Below are 24,809 nucleotides of genomic sequence, written 5' to 3' on the forward strand. Positions count from 1 at the left end.
TTGGAATATTGGCAGTTGCTTTTTTTGTAATTGTCATTCTGTTCAAGGTCAAGATATAATGTTCCTTCCTTTCCTTAGCCCAGACATCACCATGTTTGGCCATTGTAAGGTTGACCTCCAGCAATCTGTTAGTTTCATTGAAGTCTTTACTCATATTCTTTTTTTTTTTTAATTTTATTGGAGTGTAGTTGATTTACAATGTTTGTTAGTTTCAGGTGTACAGCAAAGTGATTCAGTTATACATATACATATATTCATTCTTTTTCAGATTCTTTTCTCATACAGGTTATCACAGAATATTGAGTTTCCTGTGCTATACAGTAGGTCTTTTTTGGTTATCTATCTTATATATAATAGTGCGTATACATTAATCCCAAGCTCCTGATTTATCCCTGCCCCCAACGTTTCCCCTATGGTAACTATAAGTTTGTTTTCAATATCTGTAAGTCTTTCTGTTTTGTGAATAAGTTCATTTGTATCATTTTTTTAATTAGATTCCACATATGAGTGACATCATATGATATTTGTCTTTCTCTGCCTGACTTACTTCGCTTAGTATGAATATCTCTGTTTCTTTGTTGTTTATATTGGGAGTCAGGAAAAGGCAAAGAACCTCAGAAAACCCCTATTCTGCCATCTTTGAACCAATCTTCTCATTTTTAAGTTAAGTAAATGGGTCCAGAGATATAGAGTCAAGACGTCCCAAGCAGCAGTGCTGTACCAAATCCTGGTGTCTTGGTTTCAGCTGAGTGCTGGACAGCAGTGATTGGGAAGGAGGGCTCCCTGGCTTGATGCTGTGATGATAACTCAGAGGCAATGCTGAGAGTGCATTGCCTCCAGGGGTTTACCCCCCACTCTCATGGCTGTCCCCAAGAGACCTCAGCTGGTCTCAAACACTAGGAAATGTAGTTTGTCCAGTAAGTTCATTACATGTAGTTTACTATCTCATTTGGTGTGGAGAATCAAATTTGGTGAGGGAATTGTGGTTCCCAGTCAATTAACATTTATTAAGATCCATACTATAAGTTGATTCATTTATTCATTCAATATAGTTTCTGTCCTTTTCACACGGGAGAGGCATCAGCATGTGGTAGTCTTAGAACTCCAGATTTAAAGTCAGGCAGCTTTAGTTTGCCTCCTGGACCGGTTATTTACTAGCTATTTGATTTGGGGTAAATCCTTTAATCTTTATGAACTTGACTTTCTGATGTACAGAACTTTTAAAATAAAATCGTGGTTAAATAATTCACAGTACATGGCACATTAATTGTAAATAATACTAGTAATGTGTGCTAGATTAGGACTGGATTAGAGTATTTTGTATGAGCAGGCTATTTCCTATCTTATTTAGGAAAAACATTTGAGAAATCCTTCAGCTGTTTATTTTGCATCTGAAACAATGATTTGTTAGTAAAAGGGCAGTATGTTTGCATGTGTGTCCTACTTGGGCCAACACACACTGACACAGATGAGTTTCACTCTTGAATCTGCTCAGTCTTGTAATTTTCTTCTCACTCACAAAAAGATTTTGACTTGACCACGGTGTTTCCAGGAAATCATTTATAGTAAGGGCCTTTTGGACATCATCTATGCCTTCATCTCCTTTTTGCCACATTGGAGTTTACAGTCCATTGGAGTGGACTCTTGTAGTGGTAGTGTTTTTCTGCTATGTACATCCTGCAATGAATTTACATCACACACAGGAAAGATCACCTCTTCCAATCCAACAGCTAGAAGTAAAGAGGAAGTGAAATGAAGTCAATGGATTATTAATGTGAAAAATCAGGTTATAAAACAAGATGTACAATGTAATTTCATATTCTCTCCCTTTTAAAAACTGTATTCTTACATAGTAAAAACTGTAGAAAACATATACATTCAACGATTAATAGTGGTAAACTCTAGAAAGTGGGACTATAAATGATTTCTTCTTATTATCTCTTTTTTGGTATTTTCAGAAAAGACTCGATATACCTGTGTTTTTTGTATGATAAGGAAAATAGCACGGTAAAAATTAGGTTTAAAAAGCACCTACTTAGTGTAGTACCTGGCAAATTTTAGATACTCAATAGATGTCTGGTGATATAATGAATGGTCCACAATCTGGGCAATTCCTGATGAGCTGACAGTTCAGCCGCCCTGGCATATCGATCATCCTGGCTCCACCACTGAGTGATCTCTCCAAGATAGCAAGAGAAAGAGGAAGGAGAAAAAAATGGAGAAGAGAATGGAGAAAAAAGATTCAGGAATGAGGCGCAATAAGGGACAGGTTACATCGCTTGATCATAGCATATTGTACCTGGGACACGTGCTATGGAAAATGGACCCCCATTTCTTGGGCACTGTGCAGGCATTTCGTAGAGAACACAGTCTCCCACACTTTGGCAACTCTCATCATGTAGATGGAGAATTACCCTGACCTGTCACAAGGGTGGTTAGTGGCAATGATTTGAATCAAGGCCTCCTAACTCCAGCTCAGGGCTCCTTCTGATAAAGAAGTACATCTATGAAATATATAAGAGTATATATGCAAACTTACTTTAACTTAGGGGCTCAGAAGGGTGATGGGAAATCAAAAATATCAAGAAGAATCAGAACAGTGATGAAAAAGAAACTTAAAGGCATATTTATGAGCCCCAGTTAAATATATACAACCTCCAGTCAAACAATATTTATGAAAGGCATGAATGTTTTAGGAGCTACAAGAGAATCAATCCACAAAGATGAAAGAAGTAACTCACCCAGGGCAGAAAACACCTCATCAGCCCAGACGCAAGAGAACAAAACAAAACAAAAAAACAAAACAAGAAAACCCAGAGAGCTATTTAGCAACAAATGTGTTGCAGAAGAATCTCCATTGTGCATTTAGGATGTCATTCATTGCTCTGCTGAGTTCTTGTGTTCAAAGAAATAAGGCAAGGTCTATTTCTCTTTCCTAAATCCCTGGATCCTCACCTTCTACCCACCCCAACCAAACCCCTACACTAAAAGACAGAAATTGGTAGCTGACTACATTATTGACTCAAATCCCCAAAACTGTACTCCCAAATGCCAAAGGGATGATTTATACGTACACTGCTGATGCATCTAAAGAACATGGTGTGCAGTCAATGGGAAGGAAAAGAATTGTGCCTCCTACCTTACAATTCTCTACTTAAAGGCAGTCCTTTTTTCAGAATACTTTTTTATTTTTAATTCAGGAACAAGACACTGAATTTTATCCAGGATCTCAATGAACTTCATGGATGTTATCTAGAGGCCAGTATTAGTTTTGTCTGTCCTTTAGACCCTTCTTGTACACAACGGTTTAAATAATAAATAAGAGCTTAACGTGATATGGAGGGTTTACATTTTGACAGAGATAAAGTTCAAAAACAGAGCTGATATTCATTCCTTTCCATTCCAGGCATTAGTTCTCTGGCTGGGGAATGGCTTGGGAAAGGCCATAAGAACTTTGGAAGCCCTTGATCCCACCTCACTGAACCTCCATCTCCTCCCCTTCATGGGCACTGACTGACTCTACAATCTGAGAGACAACTCTAGGCAGTGAATGTAAGAAAAGTTTTTTTTTTTTTTTTTTTTTTTTTTTTTTTTTTTTATGGTACACGGGCCTCTCACTGTTGTGGCCTCTCGCTCCGGACACACAGGCTCAGCGGCCATGGCTCACGGGCCTAGATGCTCCGTGGCATGTGAGATCTTCCCAGACCGGGGCACGAACCCGTGTCCCCTGCATCAGCAGGCGGACTCTCAACCACTGCGCCACCAGGGAAGCCCTGTAAGAAAATTTTAAACCCCTGGAAATCAACTCATCATAAACATGAGTTAATTGAAATTTAGGTTTTGATCTTCCTTTTATTAATAAGTGATAACATTAATTAAACTATCATTATCTGCTATTATAAACAAATTTCAAAAATGTATATTGTCCCAAACAGTAGAAATCTTCGCAAATGTAAAAGCCAAAATGGGTGGCATCGATCAGCCGTGGTCCTCTTCCTGATTCCAGGAAACAGGTTCCTCCATCTCATGGCTCCATCACCTTCAACATGGGACTCCCCAGGTTAATGGCTCATCTGTGTCTGCACCAGGCTGGTCAACAGGGAAGAGCATGGAAGGGACCATGAGAAATCCTTATGTGCTGGACCAGGAAGTGAGACATATCACTTCTGATCACACTCTGTTGGTTAGAGTTCAGTCACATGACCACACCTTATACATGGGAAGTTGGGAAATGTAGGCTGTGTGTCCAGGAAGAAGAGGAAAATGTGAGTTTTGTTGCTAGACAGTCTCCATGACAATAGGAAAATAAGTTAACATCAGCACAATAACAACAAAATTGCAGTTTCCAGAGTATACCCTAGAGGCTACAGAAGTGAGACCTAGTCTCTAATAACTACATCTTCAGTCCTACACAAGATCCCTGTGTAGAAGAAAGATCTTGTAAGATTTTTTTTTCTCTAAGAATATTTCATCACCATGATGGGAAAACTCCTAAGATATGAAAACATAGAAATGTATTTTAAGGAAAAAAAGAGTTTCAGCATCAAGAGTTGAAGGAGAAAAAAGTCATTGAAATATCCCTAATTAGTTTGAAATTTTAATTTACCAAAAGTTACATTCCTCATTCAGGCTAGTTAATTGGGGGGTTACCCTAACCAGTTAATAAGCCATGGTTATTAATAGTGATATTGTAGTATTCATTATCCTGATGAATTCCTATTTGAATATAGTCCACCTGAGATTAAATAGAAGCTGAGGGAAAGGAAGGAAGGAAGAAAGAAAGAAATAAAGGAAGGAAGGAAGGAAGGAAGAAAAAGGGAGAGAGAGAGAAAGGAAGTGAGGAGGGAGGAAGGGAGGGAGAGAAAAAAGGAAAGGAAGGGAAAGAAGTAGTTGCCCTCTGTGTCAGTGTTTTCTCCACCATTTGTTCACGGGACAACTACACTTGGCTTTGAAAATCAGTCTCCCCTGCTCTAAGTGCAATGACAAAAAGTAGCTCTGAGTGAAGAAACCCAAAAGTATTTGAAACCAGGTTACAACTACCTTCAGTAATTTGGTTCTATAAGAAAATATACATGCCAACAAATTATCTTTCACTCTTGCAAGAAGAGATCCAGTTCTTTTGGGAATCTGAATTTATTTCAAGAGTGGGATGGGAAGGAAAGCATTCATTTAACCAGTTTTTAAAACAGATTTCGACTATAAGCCTGAAAAAAGTCTCTGGCAGAAAAACACCTTAACTCCAAGCGAAACTGAACTGATGTTCTTGATGTTGGAGGGGTGCAGAGTGAAAGACGAATGGGTTGTGCTCCAGTGACATGCGTGTGTGCCAAAACCCAAATACTCCTACTAGCTTGCCCCTTCAATCTGAGCCATCATCCAAGAAATGCAAATACTGAGGCTCAGTCTCCCTATCAGTATCACCTGATATTGATTAGAGTAAATGAAATAAATGCACTCAAACATCACTAATGGAAATACAATTTGGAAGGTAGTTTTTTTGGAAATTTTGTCAAGGTTAGATGCGTTCATATTTTTCAAACCAATGATTGAATTTCTAACCTCATTTCAAAGGAAATGCTCTTAATTTCAGGGGGAAAAGTCATATATAAGATGTTTGTTGCAAAGCTATTTATGACAGCAAATGCCAACAATGGGATAGTTTCAATCAATTTGGCATATAGACTATAATGAAGATGTTCGAAATTATGCTGTAGTTTTGGTCCTATGCAACTTATTACCCATCAGGAATCAGTAAACTCGTAATTACTGAATATTTAGAGCTCTTAGTGTCAAAGTAATTGAGACCTCAGTCTTTAGCTTTAAATGAATACTTTAGTTTGTGCTTTCTGAGCGGCTAGAATATTGTATTTCTGTTTCTAAGTTTAGGGCATTTTAATGACATTACATTTGGGAATGAATCGAAATTGAATGCCAGGATCACTTTGAAAATGACGTCATTTTGCAAAAACTTGGGGACAGGCTTAAAAGATAATGTTAAGTGAAAAAGCAGGAAAGGAAAATTGTTGGTAGAGTTTGGTAACAAAAAAATGAAATAGGAATGAACATTTTAAAAGAGAAAAAAAAATCCTATTTTTTTTTCCACTTCCTTTCATCTTTTCAAAATTTCTTCAGGGCTTCCCTGGTGGCGCAGTGTTGAGAGTCCGCCTGCCGATGCAGGGGACATGGGTTCGTGCCCCGGTCCGGGAGGATCCCACATGTCGCGGAGCAGCTGGGCCCGTGTGCCACAACTACTGAGCCTATGTGTCCGGAGCCTGTGCTCCGCAACGGGAGAGGCCACAACAGTGAGAGGCCCACGTACTGCAAAAAAAAAAAAAAAAAAAAAAAAAAAAATTTCTTCAAAAAAAAATTAACATTTTCTTTGAGAAAAAAGAAAAGATATATGATATGTATAACTTAAAAAAAATTACCTCTTAGGTCTATACCTTCCCATACCATGACTGCAACTCTCAAATTGTAACCATCATGTAGGTTACATGAAGCCTGATATTAGCCAGGCGACTGCAATACCTCCTATGAAACTGGGTGGGCCTCATTCCCAGAAGCAGTGTGAGCCCTAGGAAGGACAGATGTCCCTGTAGCCAATCAAGTGTCTCAGGTCCACAACCACTTCATATGGAGCAAGGATGATGACACTGAGCATCCATTTAGAAAGGAACACAAGCAAGAATTCCATTCTTCCTCAGCTCTGCAGCTCTCCTTTACCCGGGATCTAGAAATGACTTCTCAGGCTGAGGAAGTATAAGGCGGCAAAAGGACCAGAATCTGCCTCTCCCCCTGCTCTTTAATGTGACTGTACCACCGATAAAAAGACAAGCTACTAGAAGGCAAGCTGAGTCAGGTCTCGTAGCCAGCAACCTCCTTATTGCTCTTGCGGGCAGAATGAGGTTTTTGTTTCTCTTTCGGTGACAGCGACACTGAGCCTATCTTGGTCAGGGCCTTCTGCATCATCCTAAAATGACTTATTTTTTCTTTCTCCTGCATTTAATCATATTCTCTGCCACTAAACTTTTTAAAAAGCAGTGCTTAGGGCTTCCCTGGTGGCGCAGTGGTTGGGGGTTCGCCTGCCGATGCAGGGGACACGGGTTCGTGCCCCGGTCCGGGAAGACCCCACATGCCGCAGAGCGGCTGGGCCCGTGAGCCATGGCCGCTGAGCCTGCGCGTCCGGAGCCTGTGCTCTGCAACGGGAGAGGCCACAAGAGTAAGAGGCCCGCGTACCGCAAAAAAAAAAAAAGCAGTGCTTAGATCCTGTTGAGCTGGGCATGAAAGAGCCCCTTTGCCCCCAGGGTTCTGATGGAGGAGACACCTTTAAATTGTGAAGAATCTCAAGGATCCCACTTGCTTGTGATCCCACTTTAGCCTTAAGTCCTGTCTCCTCCCCAGAATTCAGATATAGGGCTGGGCTTGAGGAGGTAATGGTGCATGTTGACCGTGTTACTTGGTACAATGGTATTTCCTGAGAACCAACTTGGGTGTCCGGTAGCGCATTAGCTGCTGGATTATGACAGTGGAGACATGCTTTAAACAAATTATTCCAATAAGTTACTAACTAATTAACCTCAACTGTCCAGAATGCTATAGGAGTGTCTCACAGGGAGACATACCTCAGTCTAAAGCAGTGATTTTTTTCAACCAGGGACAGTTTTACCCTCCAAGGGGACATTAGGCAATGTCTGAAGACATTTTTGGTTGTCACAACTTGGAGGAAGGTGCGGACAGGAACGAGAGTATTACTGATCTTGAATAGGTAAGAGCTAGCATGCTGCTAAACACCCTACGATATCAATAGTGTCTAGGTTGAAAAACCCTGGTAATTTTCGAACTTGCCCAGTTTCTGATTCAGGAGGTATGGGGTGAGGCCTGAGAATTTGCATTTCTCATAAGCTCCCAGGTGATGCTACTCTCTGCTGGACCAGGAACCACACTCGGAGAACTATTGGTCTGCATTTTCAAAGAAGGCATCCCCAGAAAATGACGTGCAAAGGCCTAGCGAGCGTTAGCTGAAGAAAAAGGGAAAGATAAGCTTTTGCAGGCATTTTGTGCAAAAACGCAGAGGTAGGCAGTTTTGTCATGTTCAAGTAACTGAAATAAACAAACATGGGGTTGAATGAAGCTGGAGAGGGAGCCAGCGAGAGATTGTGCAGGGCTATTGTAGAAGTGTGGTCTTTATTCCATTGAAAGCTATAGAAAGGCACTGAAGAGATTTTTAGCAGGGGGTTGGGGAAACTTGACTGGGCAGTTGGGGTGAAGAGTAGAGTAGAATATGTTGCCTGTAGTTTAATATAATAAAAGAGCATGGCCTTTGGAACCAGACAGTCCTGAATTTCAATTCTAGTTAAGCCTCTTTACTAGTTATATGATCAAGGGCAAATTACTTAGCTTTTTGTGAGCCTCTGTTTCCTCTCTGTAAAATGGAACCATTCAGACCTACTTCACTAGATTGTTGTGAGAATAAATGAGATCATGTTCGTAAAAGTGTCTGGCACACAGGAAGGCTCAACAAATGTTAATTCTCTTCCATTAATCATCAATGATGAAAGGATCAGGGGCTCCTCCAGAACCTAATTTGCATCTCAAAGAGCACACAGCAAAGCATGATGTCAACTACACAGGTCTGTCCAAAGAGTGCTTGTATCACCTGTGTGTGCCAAACGTATGTCAGGGCCTGCTGCTGGCACGTTTAAGCGCAAATTAGGCAACCACCAACCCACGCAAAAATGCTGCAAAGCTAATGCTAGGTTTGCAGATACCATGACAGAACTCAGGCAAAAATTACCTAATTTATTGACGTTTGGATACTTCCAGAGGCTCTTTTACCAGTTCCCTTATTGTTTTGTAGCCTGACAATGGAAGGAGAAACAGTGCTTAAAACCACAACAAATAATAATAATACTTAGCACTTAAATAACCTCCGCCATCTTCAAAGCCATTTACAAACACTCACAAATTAAGACTCACCCAGCCGCAGCCTTGGGAAAGTGTCATTATCTTGGCTTCTTCCATACAGCACAGAGGATGAGCCAGTAGAGTTGTCCAAATTCCGGCCACTTGGCTTGAGAATCAGCTGCTTTAATTCAATCCAGGCATCACTAGTGGGCCCATTCTAGAAGAATCTGGGCATTTCCTTGGATCATAGAGTGGTACAGAATGTTTGATGAGAAGAGTAATTCTACTTTACAAGAATCCTTTAAAATAATAAATAAAGAAGGTGGAAGGAAATGTTTGGAGGAGATGTGTAGGTTTATGGCATAGATTGCGGTATGGTTTTACTTCATCAAGTTGTAAACATGTGTAGCTTTCTGCATGTCAATCACACACTCAATGAAGTGATTTTAGATAAAAGAAAAAAATCCCTTGTGAATCTAATTTTGCACGGAAGTACCCAGCACAATCTGAATTAGACTTAACTGGAAGGTTGGCTTTTTGGCCAACAAAGTGCTGTCTCTGGACCCCCAACTCTCTTACTCTGCCTTCTCCCAGAAAACTGAGTGACTGTCAGGATTTTTTCATGTGTTTGATAATTATATAATTAATAATGATAATATCTCCAAGTTTCCTCATCTGTAAACTGGAGATAATGGACCACAGGGTTCTTGTGAGGACAAAGTATGAAGAATGCCGGGAAGGCGATCAACACAAGAAAGCTTTCCTTATCATTGTTGTGGTTGATACCATTGCCATTATATTTTTATTATTTTATTATTTTCCATATATTTCCCATATGCTCTGTCTTACAGGGTTCATCACAGTCCTCTTGTAAAGGTAAGCAGGTAATATTACCCTCTGTGGAAATGTGGGCTCAGAGAGAGAAAACTGACTCACCTAAAACCACAGAGCTAATCACCGTCAAAACAGGGAGGAGCCCACATGTTTTCTTTATATCATCCCTGCTTCATTCATAATTCCTCTCTTCCTTCTTTTGTGCTAAGCACTCCATTCCATTTTCTCCTTCAAATCCTCCACCCACAATATTTAATCTCACTTTCACAGGAAACTCAGCATCTGAGAAGTTAAGTAAGATGTACAAGGTAGTGCTAATGTGGACCTTAGATCTGGGTCCAGGTCTATCTGGCCCTAAAGCCTGAGCACTTAATCAGTGCCATAGACTAGAAAACATAATCTACAAAAATAGACTTCTTTAAGTCTAGCATGTTTGCATTCTCTCCCTCTACACATTCCAGGCAAAGAATGGCATCTCTTATTTCTGCTCCCGTAACTCCACAGCAACTCTAGACATTTATTGAGCCCCTATTATGTGCCATACACTGTACCCAAGGTCTATGGAATATCTTCAAGGATCTTGTACTCAAGAAGCTTCATGTTCAGTGGAAAAGATGAGCATCAGCTCTTACCCCTGCTTCTCAGAACCAAGATTCAGAAAGGATCATTCAGAATGGCCATGGCTACAATTCTGGATCTTGGAAATGCCAACCATCCCCACCTTCACCCCTACTCCTGTGTCACCAAGGACATGATGATTTAGAAACAGAATCAGACAACTGCATAAGACGGTCCTCATTTGTCTCAGGGTATAAGGTATTTGTTCTCAAGGAAGTCCTGTATGCTTATTTCAAAGTGGATTATGTTTCCTAGTCTATGGCACTGACTGAGTGCTCAGGCTTTAGGGCCAGATAGACCTGGACCCAGATCCTAAGGTCCACATTAGCACTACCTTGTACATCTTACTTAACTTTTCAGATGTTGAGCTTCCTGTAAAAGAGAGATTAAATATTGTGGGTGGGGGATTTGAAAGAGAAAATGGAATGGAGTGCTTAGCACAAAACTGGGCACATGGTAGCTCTCCATAGGTAGCAGCTATTGTCATTACTGTTACATTATTATGCTATTGTTGTTATTATTAAACCTCTATTATTTACACAAAAATCGTCTTAAATCTGAATGCAAAGTTTGGCAATGATGCTGCTACCATCTCTCCTATAGATAATCTTAGTGCAAACTCACTGGTTATCAATGAAGTCCTTGAAAATAATACAACTATCCATGATATTGTTGCAGAGATTAAATTTTTTTAATTCTTTGTGCTTTTTGGCAGCAACTGCAAAGCTCAGAAATAAGGAGCCAACTCAGAGGAGTAGAGTTGTTAGAATGAGAGAGAGTGGAAATCCCAGCTCTGCTCCTTACTAGTTGTGTGATCTTGGGGAACTCAACTCTTTAAAGACTCTGTTTTCTCTTCTATAAAATGGGGACAATAAGATCAACTTCCCTGGGTTATTGAGGAGCTAATAAAATAATGTGTGGCATTTTACAAATCCTAATAAAATACCTATGATTAGGCTTTTACTGTTCTTAAAATATGGATATCTTAAGGTAAAAAGACACTGGAAAGTAAATTAATAACTATTTTATAAATATAGTTATTTTGTAGATAAACTCTTTTAAAATAGACAATTGCTGATGGAAAAAATAATGGAAGGGCTGCTTGTAGCAAGAGGCTGGAAAGGAATGCATCATAATTGTTAAATGGCTTTTGTGTGCCATACAAATAGCATGATATTAATAGCATGAAATTAATTGCATTAATTGATTAATAGATCTAGACAGAACTGGGTTCAAATCTTAGTTCTGCTGTTTCTTGGCTGTGCAGCTTTAGATGGTTACTTAATCTCTCTGAGCTTCCTGATCCATAAATGAGATAACCAATATCACCTACCTCATAATGTTTTGGTGAAAACTTAGTGCATGAAAAGTACTTACACTGTACCTGAGAAATATCAGGCACTACATAAATGTCCCCTTTATTTTGACTCTTATACAAAAGAGAGGAAAAACAATCTAATTAAAGTTCTCTATATCTGTCTTTTAAGGGGTAGAATACATTTGTCTCAGGCAGAGCAGCAGTTACAAGAGCAACATCTGAAGATGCTACACTAAGTGAGAGAAGCAGAGGCATGGAATTGAAATCCTCAGTGCCTTTATATCAGAGAACTGCAACAAAGAAAGGAGAATCAAGGCTGGGTCCAACATGAGGGTAGCAAGACACTATACTGCCTGAAATGTCACTGCAAGTAGGGTGATCTTATATCCCAGTCTGCCCAGGCATTACAGTTATCTTTTGATACATAACCAAGCACCCCAAATTTATGTCTTAAAAGAGCATAATTTTGTTCAAGCATTTGCAATCTTGGCAGGGCTCTGCGAAAAGAGAGGAAGGAAGAGGAAGGAGGGAAGGGAGGAAGGAAGGAAGGAAGGGAGGAAGGAAGAAAGGAAGGAAATAAAGAAAGAAAGAAAGAGAGGAAGGGAGGAAGGGAGAGAAAGAGAGAGAGAGAAAAAAAAGAAAAGGGAGGAAATGAGATAGGGAAGAGATGATCGATTGAAAGATAGGGATAGATAGATGATAGATAACTAAGTAGATAGATAATTGAAAAGTTACAGAAGGGCAGAATTGGCTTGAACTCAAGAAGAAATTCTGAGGACTACCCCAGCTTTGGTGGGCTCCAAAGGAAAGAGAATTCCTCTAGGGACCAGAGGTTGAAAAGTGACCTCTGGCATCCCTTCCGGCTCTCAGATTCTGTGACCCTCTCCAAAGAACAGACGTGGTGGTGATTAACATTCTCTTTTTCCCAAGATGGGTGGTGCGTGCTTTCATCTTTCAATGTTTATAAATGCCTTTGAAAATGGAATGTGCCACATACATACTAAGAGCTATTATTAATATGGTGCCCAAACACCTCTCTCCACATGATAGTCAAAGAGCAAAGCATTAGGGGTGCAAGTAAGCATGTGTGTGCGCACACTCCAATTGAGGAATGCTCTATATTCTCACCCTGCCTTGGGAGAGGCAGCATATTTCACAGAGGCCAGAGATGGAGCAGAATCAGGGACATGCGAGGGTCGAAAGAGAGAATTCGATGACAAGCTTGGAACATAATTAATCAATGCAGTTATCAATGCAGTTTTTATTTCTCCTATTTGCTATAAGACATGAGCTAAGCATAATGGAAAATGTAAAAATGTCAGGGATACAAGGTCCTGCACTGGAGGACAGATATGACAAAGACATTGAGTCAGTATCTTCTGAAGTCTACTCTCAGAAGATAGACTTAAAGGCCAGTAGACCAAGCCCCAAATGCAGATAACCCACCAGGACTGAACAAGGAGAGATCTTGTTTATAGAACACCAGGGGTAGGTCATCTAAAATTTTTGCTGCAATTGCAGAGGCCATGTTTCTAAAACATTTTTGTTCATGAATACTTTAATCCCATGAAAGTTATTAACCCCCTTCCCAGAAAAATACACATGCAAATAAAATCTTGCATGAAGTACGTGTGGAATTCACAAATTTCCTAAAGCTCTGTCTTCCCTGGGCCCTTTTCTGTAGCTCTTGTGTAGCTGTATACTCTAAATTGTGAAATTATCTAACTCTGATCAGATTCAAAGCATAAAACAGATCTCTAACTCTGGATTCTGGGCATCTAGCTCAGTGCCCGGCAAGTCATGCATCTAAAATGAATGCTTGTTTAATAGATAAACATGGAATTAAAGTATTTAAAAGAACAATGAATCCTCCTTTAGCTGTATCTCTAAAGGTCTTTTTTATTTGTTTTATTTTTGGGTTGTTTTTTAATACTTCTCAGGCATTTGACCACCATAGGCTAGCAAGCCAAGAACAAATAAATGAATAAGTGAATCACCCAGAATTATTTCAAGAACAAAGGAAGGTTGAAACATTTGCTCTCTTACCCCCAACACAGGATGCAAACTCTGTCTTGAAGAGCTCTAAGGAACTATGTGTAAACTGCAAAATTCACACCTAACATGGCGAAATTGAAGAGGTCTGTTTTCAGAAATCCCAGAAAAATAGCAAAGCAGAATGTAAGTCAAGCCCTTGATCTATCTGAGCAGAATCGGCCGCGGTACACCTCTTAAACTTTCAAAGGTTCCTCCATTGTGAAGAAATGGGAGTAGGTCGCGCTTAAATTCACCGGCTGTAAATGTTGCCAGGATAAACCCTTCAACAAGACAAGCGCCCCCGGCAACCATTCACTGGAAGAAATGGATCCTATCACTCAAGCAAGGTCCTCATTTACAAAAGTCAAGATGGCCAGAGAAAGGGAGGCAAAGACGAGAGTAAACGATTGAGGCTAGCAGGGCAGGAGAGACAGAAGGAAGCCTTCAGAAGGTCAAGTCTTCTGGCTTCCTCTCTTTCTAAAGTAGTCATTCCCCTTCAAGAGGTAAATAAAATCACACCATATGGGTATGTCATTATGCAAATGAGGAGCCGGAGAGAAGACACCCTAAGAGCTACTGAGAGCCAGATACCCAGATGGGAAGCTGTGCGGTGTCTCATCTCCGGGGGCCCTCACTCCGTGCCCAGCACCTTTGCATGCTGGTCCAGGGCTTCAAGCCTTGAGGGCTTCCAACTTCCGGCCACCTTGAGGGGCTTTTTAGTAAAGTGCCACGAAGATAAAATTAGAAACCGGGCTTCCTTTTTTTCCCGTCACTCTATTAGTTACACATAAATCAGCATCAACTGAGAAACACACCCTCCCAATTTTCAATGACAGACACAAGAGTAGGCTGGGTTTTAGCCACTACCTCCACGCTGCCTCTCAGATCCTCTCCACCTACCACCCCCAAACAAAAGAAAACCATGCCCCTCACCCAGCATTCTCACCATTTCATCCGTTCCCTCTTCTTTCTAAATGTGTGACCTGTGGAAAATGGCTCAAGTTCTTTGACCCTCATCTGTCAAATGAGAATTTAAAAAAATCCGTCCACTACAGGTACACAAAAAAGATGATCAACATCGCTAATCATCAGAGAAATGCAAATCAAAACCACAATGGGATATCGCCTCACACCTGTCAGACTGGCTATCATCAAAAAGAACACAAATAAATTGTTGGTGAGGAAGTGGAGAAAAGGGAACCCTTGTACACTGTTGATGGGAATATAAATTGGTGCAGCCACTGTGGAAAACATTATGGAGGTTTCTCAAAAAACTGAAAATAGAACAACCCAGCAATTCCACTCCTGGGTATGTATCTTTAAAAAACAAAAACACTAATTGAAAAGATGCATGCACCCCAATATTCATAGCAGCATTATTTACAATTGCCAAGATATGGAAGCAATCTAAGCATCCAACAACAGAAGAATGGATAAAGAAGATGTAGTGTATATATACAGTGGAATACTATTCAACCATAAAAGGAATGAAAATTTGCCATTTGCAACTTGGATGGACTTGGAGATTATTATGCTAAGTGAAATAAATCAGAGAAAGACAAATGCTGTATGATATCATTTATACGTGGAAGCTAAATAATACAATAAACTAGTGAATATAAGAAAAAAGAAGCAGACTCACAGATATAGAGAACAAACTAGTGGTTACCAGCGGGGAGAGGGAAGGGGCGAGGGGCAAGATAGGGGTAGGGGATTAAGAGGTACAAACTATTATGTATAAAATAAGCTACAAGGACATATTGTACAATATGGAGAATATAGTCAATATTTTATAGTGACTATAAATGGTGTATAACCTTTAAAAATTGTGAATCACTGTATTGTACACCTGTAACTTATATAATACTGTATAGCAACTATACTTCAATAAAAGAAAAATATTTTTTAAAAGGCTGTCCACCTGCAGAGTTGCCCTTATAACTGGGTGAGGTTTGGCAGCAAGCTGGTCACCCACTGCTTAGTGAAGGTTGTTGTATGCAAATCATCATAAGTCCAATTGGTTTATAACCCCAAATTCAGCCTCAAATATGATCCCCAAGGGCAAGGTCTTGTCACTCACTATAGGGGCTTTCAGTCTTGCAGGTGATCAAAAAATGCTGCAGATGCCAGAGATGGGAATAAAAGATTCATTGATCCTTTTCTTTCCCCAAGGCTGCTTTTTGTGCCATTTATGTTTATTGAGAGAAGAAAATGAGGGCAGAAGTTTCATAAGGGTTGTTTTTTTGTTGGTCATTTTGTTGTTTTATCATAAGGGTCAAGGCTTGGTTCATTTGTATGTGATTTACATTCACTTTTTGGAGACCATAATTTTGTAAGTTAACCTGAGATGGAGCATGGTGAATCATGGAACCTGCAGTATCTATGCAAAGCCTGCCTCTGACAGGTGAGGTCTGCAGGAAGTCCTGCTCAGCTTTCTCAAGTGTGACCACACTCAGGAGATGCTTCTTTGTGAATGTTACTAGATGAATGTTATTGTTCTGCTATAAAGTTTAGAAGTGTATTTTAAATAATTATTGATAAGTATTGATACCTGTTTTCCATTTGAAGTAGAAAGAGAGACTTTTCTTCTGTCATACTTCTATTTAGGTTTTTAAAAAGTTACTCTAAAGAAAATATAAAATGAACAGTAATACAGATGGTATCCAACTGAGTCAAAAATCTTGAACTGGTTCTCCAACGATAATTTGTATTTGAGAAACCATGGGTGAGTAGAGAAAACTTTGAAGAAAAGACAAGCTATCTGGGCTCCAGTTCCAGCTCTAGTGATTTTTCTGTGAAAATGTAGGCATACCATATTACATCTCAGTTCACAGATTTTCCAATCAGTGACAGTGCGGATGATGCTACATAGTGGGAGATATCTTCTTCTCTCTCCTTCATTCCACTCATGAAAAGCATCCTTATTCTTTAAGATTTACCCTACCTGGGGCTTCCCTGGTGGCGCAGTGGTTGAGAGTCCGCCTGTCGATGCAGGGGACACGGGTTCGTGCCCCGGTCCGGGAAGATCCCACATACCACGGAGCGGCTGGGCCCGTGAGCCATGGCGGCTGAGCCTGCGCGTCTGGAGCCTGTGCTCCGCAACGGGAGAGGCCACAACAGTGAGAGGCCCGCGTACTGCAAAAAAAAAAAAAAAAAGATTTACCCTACCCAACTGCTCTCTGTTCAAAAAATGTATTAACTTACTTATTGTGGTAATCATTTTGTAATATACACATATATCAAATCATTATACCTTAAGTTGTATAACACCTTAAAATTATGCAATGTTATATCTCAATTTTATCTCAGTACAGTTGGAAAAAAATTGTTTAAATATTTTAAAATGTATACACACACACACAACACACACAGTAAGAGGTTGAATGACAAAATGAAAGACTTGCTTTTCCACGAAAAGCATACCATCAAGTTTCCAGAAAAGAGGAATTTGTTGGAAACCCATCACCATCTGTTGTAACATCAGTCTCGATCAGAACAATATCAGTTTTTATCGAGGAGTTGCCATTTAGAGCAGAGATCTGTAAACTACAGCCCATGGGCCACATCTGGCCAACCACCTGTTTTTGTAAGCAAATTGTTATTGGAACACAGCCACATTTGTTCAGTTACATATTTTCTATGGGTGCTTTCATGCTACAATGGCTGAAGCCTGACTCAACGAATACAATAGACAATATAACTGGCTTGCAAGGCAGGAATCAGTCACCTCCAGCCTGTGAACTCCTCCTAATAAAGAAGAAAGCTGAAGGGTCAGTAATGAGGGGCAGTTTATTCAGTGCAGGCCTCCTCATTTTGCCTGTTTGACATTCATGAACCAATGTGGTCAGAGAGAATATTACAGCTGGTATGGGAGCAGGATATATCATAGGCCCTAACTCCATTCATCAGAAAATAAATCCCCACTTGTAAATGTTTTCCTAATTCCATCAAGATCACAAAAGATTACTAATACTACAAATCAATGTTATTAAAAATGATAATTAAATCAGTAAATTGCATGAATGATCAGTAATGCTGAAAACCAATATCTTAAGCCCTCAAAGGACCTGCAGTTTGACTTCTGAGTCTAAAAGAGGCATTAAGTCTACCCTTAACAGCCAGTGAACCCAGGGAGGGGATGAGAAGGTAAGGAAACTGGAGATTGGTGAATAAGACTCTGAGTAAATGAGAAAGAAGACTCTTTGACTCTTAAGTCTTTGAGGTTGCACTCATTGGGAGATTGCATTATTGGTCAGGAGGTATCCACTCTCCTTGCTCCAACATCATGGACAGGGCATAATTCCCAGCCTCCATGACTGGGCTTGGCCATGTGACTTGCTTTGGCCGGTGGGCTGCAGATGGGAAATGATAGGAGGTCAGTTTCAAGCTTTGTGTATTTCTAATCTATCTCTCCCACTCCTGTATTCTCGGTGAGAAGTGGATGTCCACGTGTCTGCTGCTGCTTCAGCCTGGGTCCAGGAATGAGAGCCACATGGAGTACTCCTGAACCTGAAGTACAGACAAGACCCAATCCACAGACCAAACCTGACCAGCAGACACATAAACAAGAAATAAATCTAGTAGCGAGAGGCCACTGATATTGGGGGTTATTTGATGCTACAGTAAATCTGACTAACACAGTTCACTTCTTTGCCAATGAGGCTGTGGAAATGGTATGTTTATTATCAGATTTGTAAGTTAAACACTTATGAAAGCTTGAGGAGTAACTAAACGCCCATTATTTCATTTTGCACATAAGGAAGCTGAGATCGGAGAGTGAGTTGTCCAAGGCTCTAACAAGTCAGTGGCAGAGCAAAGAGAAGAGGATTCCTGCCTTGTGATACCTAATTCTTACCCTGATTGGTTTGATTCATCATTAAGTCAGTCTTCTTAACCAACTGTCAATTTAGCATTGTAATCTAATAAACACTCCACACTCCATGATATGAAAAAGTCCAGAAAGTGTTATCAGGAAAAAACAGCTGAGTTATTTTCAGATAAAAATAGGTACCAATATATCAACATTGCACCAGATCTCCTCAGAAATTCTCCATGAGATCATGGCCAGATGAGTCCTGACACTAAATACAACCACATTTTATTTTTCGGCCTAAGAGTTAACATTCACATGCTCCAAATGATGTTCCAGATTATCTTTCCAAGCAATCTAAATGGTCAGCAGTGGTGCTATTCCCCAAATAACTCAGACATATGCTCAGATTAGGTAATAGACTACATGATTCTTATCTGCTAGTCCAACATCAGATGGCTGATTTTTCCTATTTTCTTAGAACTTCAAATTAGGAGAAACTTTTGAGGTTATATTGTTCAACGTTCTAACAAATAAAGCTGAAGTTTGAGGATCTGAAAGATCTGGTTTAAAACCCCACCTCTGCAAAGAACTAGTGCATGCCCTTGAGAAAATCATTAAATCTCTCTAAGGCTTGGGTTTTCCATCTGTAATATGGAGATAACACTACTACTACTTCAAAAGATGGCTCTAGAACTAAATTAACACAGATAATCAAAGCACAGGGTACAATATGTGGGACAATGTAAGCATGCAATAAATATTAGCCATTAATATCATTATTATTATTACTGGATCCCCAAAAGATGGCCATTTGGTCTACTTTTTGAAAATCAACTTTATTGAGGAAAAATATGCGTGCAATAAAATGTACCCCTGTTAAGTACATGGTGCAGTTCGGTGAGTTTTAGCAAATTTACACATTCATGCAACCACCATCACAATCACAATATAAAACGTGTCCACGACACTAGAAAGTTCCTTTCTAACCATTTAAAGTCCATCTGTCCCAGACCCAGTCCCGGGCAACCACTAATCTGCTTTCCACTAATCTGGGATGTCATTATAAATTATTGTTTCCTGTTCTAGACTTTTATGTAAATGGAATACTGGTATATGTATTTTGTGTCTGAATTCCTCTCCTCGATGTATTTTGAGATTCTTTCATGTTGTAGAGAATATCAATAGTTTATGCCTTTTTATTGTGAGTAATATTCACCATTGCATGGGTATATTACCATTTCTTTATCCATTCATTTGTTCACAGGCAGTTGGATTGTTGTTCCATTTGGGGGCTCTAATGAATAAAGTTGCTCTGAACATTTGTGTCCAAGTCTTTTTGTGGACACATGTTTTAATTTCTCTTGGATAAATACCTAGGAATAGGATGGCTGATTGACGATATGTGAGTGTTGACCTTTATAAGAAATTGTCAAAGACCTCTTCAGAGTCATGATGGTATTTCATGCTTTCACCAGCAATGTGCAATAACTCCAGGTGTTCACATCCTCACTGATTCTTGATATTGTCAGTCTTTTTAATTCCAGCCACTTTAATAAGTACATTGGTAACTTATGGTTTAAGTTTGCATTTCTCTGATGACAAATTAGGTAGTGTATCTTTTCTGATATTTATTTGCCATCATTATATCTTTTGTGAAGTGTCAGTTCAACACTTCTACCCATGGAGAGAAAAGGGCAGGTATTTTATTATTATTATTATTATTATTATTATTGAGTTGTAAGAGTTCTTTATATATTCTCGCTATATATAGTTCTTTATATATATTCACATATATATGGCAAAGGGCTTTTGTTTTATTTTTTATATATATTTTATTTTTATATATGTTTATTTTTATGTATATTTATTTTATATATATTTTATTACATAATGTATGCCATATATATATATATATAAAGAGAGAGAGAATATTTTTGTCCAATCTGTTCATCCAGCCTATTTTAAACGTATTAAGGAAATGTCACTCTCCTCCAAGACAATTCTGAAGTTTGATGGCTCTATGTATTAGGAATCTTGGGCTTAGGTAGAAAAAAAGACCATTTCTTTATAGCAAGGATTGACAGACTACAGGCAAGGGCCAAACCTGGCCCACAGCTTGTTTTTGTGAATAAAGTTTTATTGGAACACAGCTATACTCATTCGTTTACATATTGACCGTGTCTGCTTTTGTGCTACAAAGGCGGGTTGAATAGCTGCAACAGAGACCACAGGGCTTTAAAGCCTAAAGTATTTACTATCAGTCCCTTTACTGAAAAAGTTTGCGAACTGCTATTCTATAGCATTGGCCTGTTTGTTCTAATGCAGCTTTTGGGTAACAGAAAAGCAATCTGTCGCCTCCTTCAAGGATTTAAGACAACTTTTCTGTCTCGCCTTCTTTTCTTCAGGCTTAATAAATATCTCTCACCTTTTCCCAAAATAGGTTTTCAAGCACCAGCATCATCTTTGCCTTCCTTCAGCTTGTCAGTTGCTATTAAATTGCCAACCCCAAAGCTATCATAGTCTTCCTTGTGATCGACTCATTACAGGAAATGGGAAAACCATTTACTCCTTTAACTTGGACTGCACAGGTTTTTAACAACCTCAACCTATGGCTTCGATTAGAAATGTGGTCACTTATAACCCCAAGTGTTATTCTACAGAGAGAGATCTCCCCCAAGATTCTATACTCATTTGCCCATCAGTTCATTCAGCAAACATGTGAAATGACTCGTGTTCAATGCATTGTATAAATGGTTATTTAAATCCAGATGCAAGATGCTGGATTCACACCTGTTCAATTCTATGAACTATGACTCGCATTCCAGCATGTCATCTATGGCATGGGCTATTGTTAAGATTATCTGTTATTCTGCAACAAACTGCTCTAAATGCAATGTGTAAATAAAACAGTAACAATTTACATAGTTCATGAATATGCAATTTGGGCCAAACTCAACAGAGAAGGCTCATCTCTGTTCTATGTGGCATCGACTAGGGTCCTCAGGCACCTCTCCCTCCACGTGGTCTCTCCAGCATGGCCAGGGTAGCCATCCAAAAGCTCATGTCCTAAGAGACAGCCAGATTGAAGCTGCATCACTGTTTCTAACCTAGTTTTATAAATGACTTAAGGTCGCTTCTCCCACATTTTATTTGTCAAGGTGGCCATAAATTCCTGTCCCATTTCAAGCCAGAGGGAGAACTAGACTTCACCTCTTGATGGCATGTGAAAGAAGATGTAGACAGGTCTTAAAACTGCCACAGCTACCATCACTCTAATTGGAATGATGGTTCTCAAACCGGGGCCATAAGGAGCTCTGAGAGTCCAGGAACAGAATTGAGTTTCTCAGTTGAGTTTCTCCACTGTAAGGACAGAACTTTAACATTTATTCTCCTAACCATCTCTCTCAAGAAGTAAATATTTATTTCTGTGTATCCGCGTCCACTTAGGAGGCTCCGAAGCAAAAAACAAAGCATTCCACTGGCCTGTGTAAAACAGGCTCTTTCAAGTTACTTTTCTCCAGTCTGGAATCTGTGGCCTGGAGCTCAGCCTCAGGAAGATGACCTCGATGTCTTTATGATTAAATTCAAAGAGGAGAATAAATGTTCCTGCTCTCCTTGGGCCTCTGAAAGATGCCATGAAATTTTGCCGACGTAACTGGATAAAAGGAGCTCTTTATAATACGTAAATTTTGCCAGCACGGTCTCCTTAGACATCTTCTCAGGCTGGCAGAGAGGTAATGCATCCTGAGTGCATTTAAAGTGAACTGGGCTTTTCTATTTTTAACTAGCATTATTTTTTTAGATGTTAAATATGAATCCTATTACATTACTCGAGGAAAGGTGGATGGAAGTTTGAAACAGACCCCAGAATTGTTAACTTAGAAGCAGTGAGGGTGCTAAGGGGTACAGGCACGTGAATTTTGAAATTAATATCCCAGCTCCAATGACATCAGTATGAAACCTGAGGAAATCATGTAACCTCTTTGTGCCTCAGTTTCCTCATTTGTCAAGTAGGAAGAAGCCAATGATAAATACTCATCAATGTTCCAAGTGACTTTCAATAAATGTGGAGGGCAGAAATGCTTCGGGATTAACTTCTACCCTCCCGGCCCCAACAAGGAAAAAGAAAGTGCAAAACAGAGCAAACGTGGGACTTAGAACTAAAAATTCTGCTTCCAAATGGCTTTATGTAACCTCTCTGAGCCTCTGTTTCCTCATCTATAAACTGCAGGTGGCCATCCTTGTGTGGCCCATATCCCAAGGCTACTGGGCTAATCGAATGAGATAATGCATGCAAAAGAGCACCATAAACCATAATAGCCTCTGCATCTGCATCTGTCAATGGCAGTGTTAGAGAAAAAAAAAAAAAAAGATGTGCGAGTTGATCAGGTTGAAGAAAAGGCAGGAGTTGGAACTCAGCTGAGCTCTCGCCTTTTGGTCTGAAGTGATAAAACAAAATATCTGGAGCATGCAATGATGTGATTACTGGACACGTATTCTACGAGACAGCAGACAGGGGAAAGGAGGAAGGGTAGGGCTAAGTCGCTCGGATGGAGGACCAGCTCTATCCACACCAGGCAATGGTATGAATCCCGTTGCCTGGTTCTGATCCTGAATACAGCACTTCTAAGCTGCAAGACCTTGGCAAGATAATTAAACATTCTGTGCCTCAGTGTCTTCATCTGCAGAATTGGGATAATAATAGTGGCCCCTCCATGGAGTTGTCGTGGAGATTATATTAGTTACTGCAAGTGCTTAGAACTTGAGTGCTTCTGATAAATTCTCAGTTTATGTTATATTTATTCATTCATTTATTCCACTCAATTAACACATATTTATGGAGTGTTCAATCTGTGCCAATCCCTATTTTAGGAACTTGGCATATAGTCATGAGTAAAACAATATCCCTGCCCTCAAGTAGTTTTTGGAGTGTGTTCTAGAGCATTTCCAGAAAGACAACAGACGAATTCTTATACAGGATGTCAGTTCAGGGCTTCCCTGGCAGTCCAGTGGTTAAGACTTCACCTTCCAATGCAGGGAGTTTGGGTTTGATCCCTAGTCCGGGAGCTAAGATCCTACATGCCTCGTGACCAAAAAAACCAAAACATAAAACAGAAGCAATACTGTAACAAATTCAATAAAGACTTTAAAAATGGTCCAATCAAAAAAATCTTTAAAAAAATGTATGTCAGTTCATGATAAATACGATGGATAAAAGTAAGATGGGGTACAGGAGGTATGAGATTAAGGGGTTGCAATTTCAGGTAGAGTGGCCAAGGAGACCTCCTTGATCTCTGGTATATTGAACATGTAGGCACAGGTACGGTGAGCTGCCCAGATACACCTCAGGATGTAGGCACTCATTCGCCTACTACCAGGACCTCTAGCTGCTGCTCCAAGACTCAGTCAAAGAGAGCTTTCATCTCAGACCATTTCTCAGAAGGCAGCCTGCATCTATGACTGGCCAACATGGAAGTACAAAAGCCTAACCATTTGTCCTCAGCTGGGACAACTCTGAAGGGCCATCCCAGCCCCCTGTGGCACTGCTGGAGGTCTCCACTGAAACTGCATCATGGTACAGCTTCTCCCTTTGCCCAGTCCTGCATCTTCCCCATGTAGTTGCTGTTTCTGAGCTCACTCCCCAGTCAGCCTCCTCCACACAACCCTCAGAGACCTAGACTCTCTTTCCCAGGAAATCTGACCTATGAGGAAAGCTGAGTAACTTGTACAATATCTTTCAGTGTGAAGCGGTGTAACAAGGATTTGCCCCCGGGGCTGCCTGCCTCTGTGGTTTGGGGCCTCTTCTGTTGTTATCAGCAGTGGTGCATTCCATTCTGTTCCAGCCAGTGAGGCAGCAGGAAACTTGGAATTTCTGAGCAACCCAGAGCACGAGGGTGGGTGGATAGCTGTGGATAAGTAAAGGAGAGAGGAGGTGTTACTTTCAAGAGCAGAAGACATTAAATTGAAACCCAATGATGATGAAAATGCACCAACACATTTTGAAAAGAAACTTGTGATATTTTAGAATCTGACTCATTTTTTGCTACAGATTCTTAGTGCTTTTGTAATAGATGTACAATGGTTTATTTTACATATTTAAAAAAATAAACCTCTTTCCAACTAAGTTCTAGCTTTAGTTTGGTCTTCTATCAAGTCTGTTTTCATACATTTTAGAATGTCATTTATATCTTGGGATAAAGTAACTTTGGGGAGCCCCCAAATGTGATCTTCCTCCTAATCTCAACGATGTACTTATTTTTATATCTGGATGCCTTGAAGGATACCTGC

At 39.9% G+C, this 24,809-nt stretch overlaps 1 long non-coding RNA gene across 4 annotated transcripts; it reads right to left on the minus strand.

The window, feature by feature from the left end:
* Positions 1-201: 201 nt before the first annotated feature.
* On the minus strand, positions 202-24,427 carry LOC112066404 (uncharacterized). 4 transcript variants are annotated; one of them, XR_002892628.3, is made up of 6 exons: positions 24,224-24,427; positions 16,653-16,843; positions 8,977-9,142; positions 8,795-8,858; positions 2,048-2,168; positions 202-1,730 (listed from the first exon to the last, which is right to left on the minus strand). It is a non-coding gene; the product is annotated as an uncharacterized lncRNA (long non-coding RNA). The 4 variants fall into 4 exon arrangements; XR_003683376.2 differs by having other exon boundaries at positions 8,977-9,203; XR_003683375.2 differs by lacking the exons at positions 202-1,730; positions 2,048-2,168 and adding an exon at positions 3,696-4,089 and having other exon boundaries at positions 8,977-9,203.
* Positions 24,428-24,809: the final 382 nt, after the last annotated feature.

Source organism: Physeter macrocephalus, chromosome 15, assembly GCF_002837175.3.
Source record: "Physeter macrocephalus isolate SW-GA chromosome 15, ASM283717v5, whole genome shotgun sequence".
Taxonomy (NCBI): Eukaryota; Metazoa; Chordata; class Mammalia; order Artiodactyla; family Physeteridae; genus Physeter; species Physeter macrocephalus.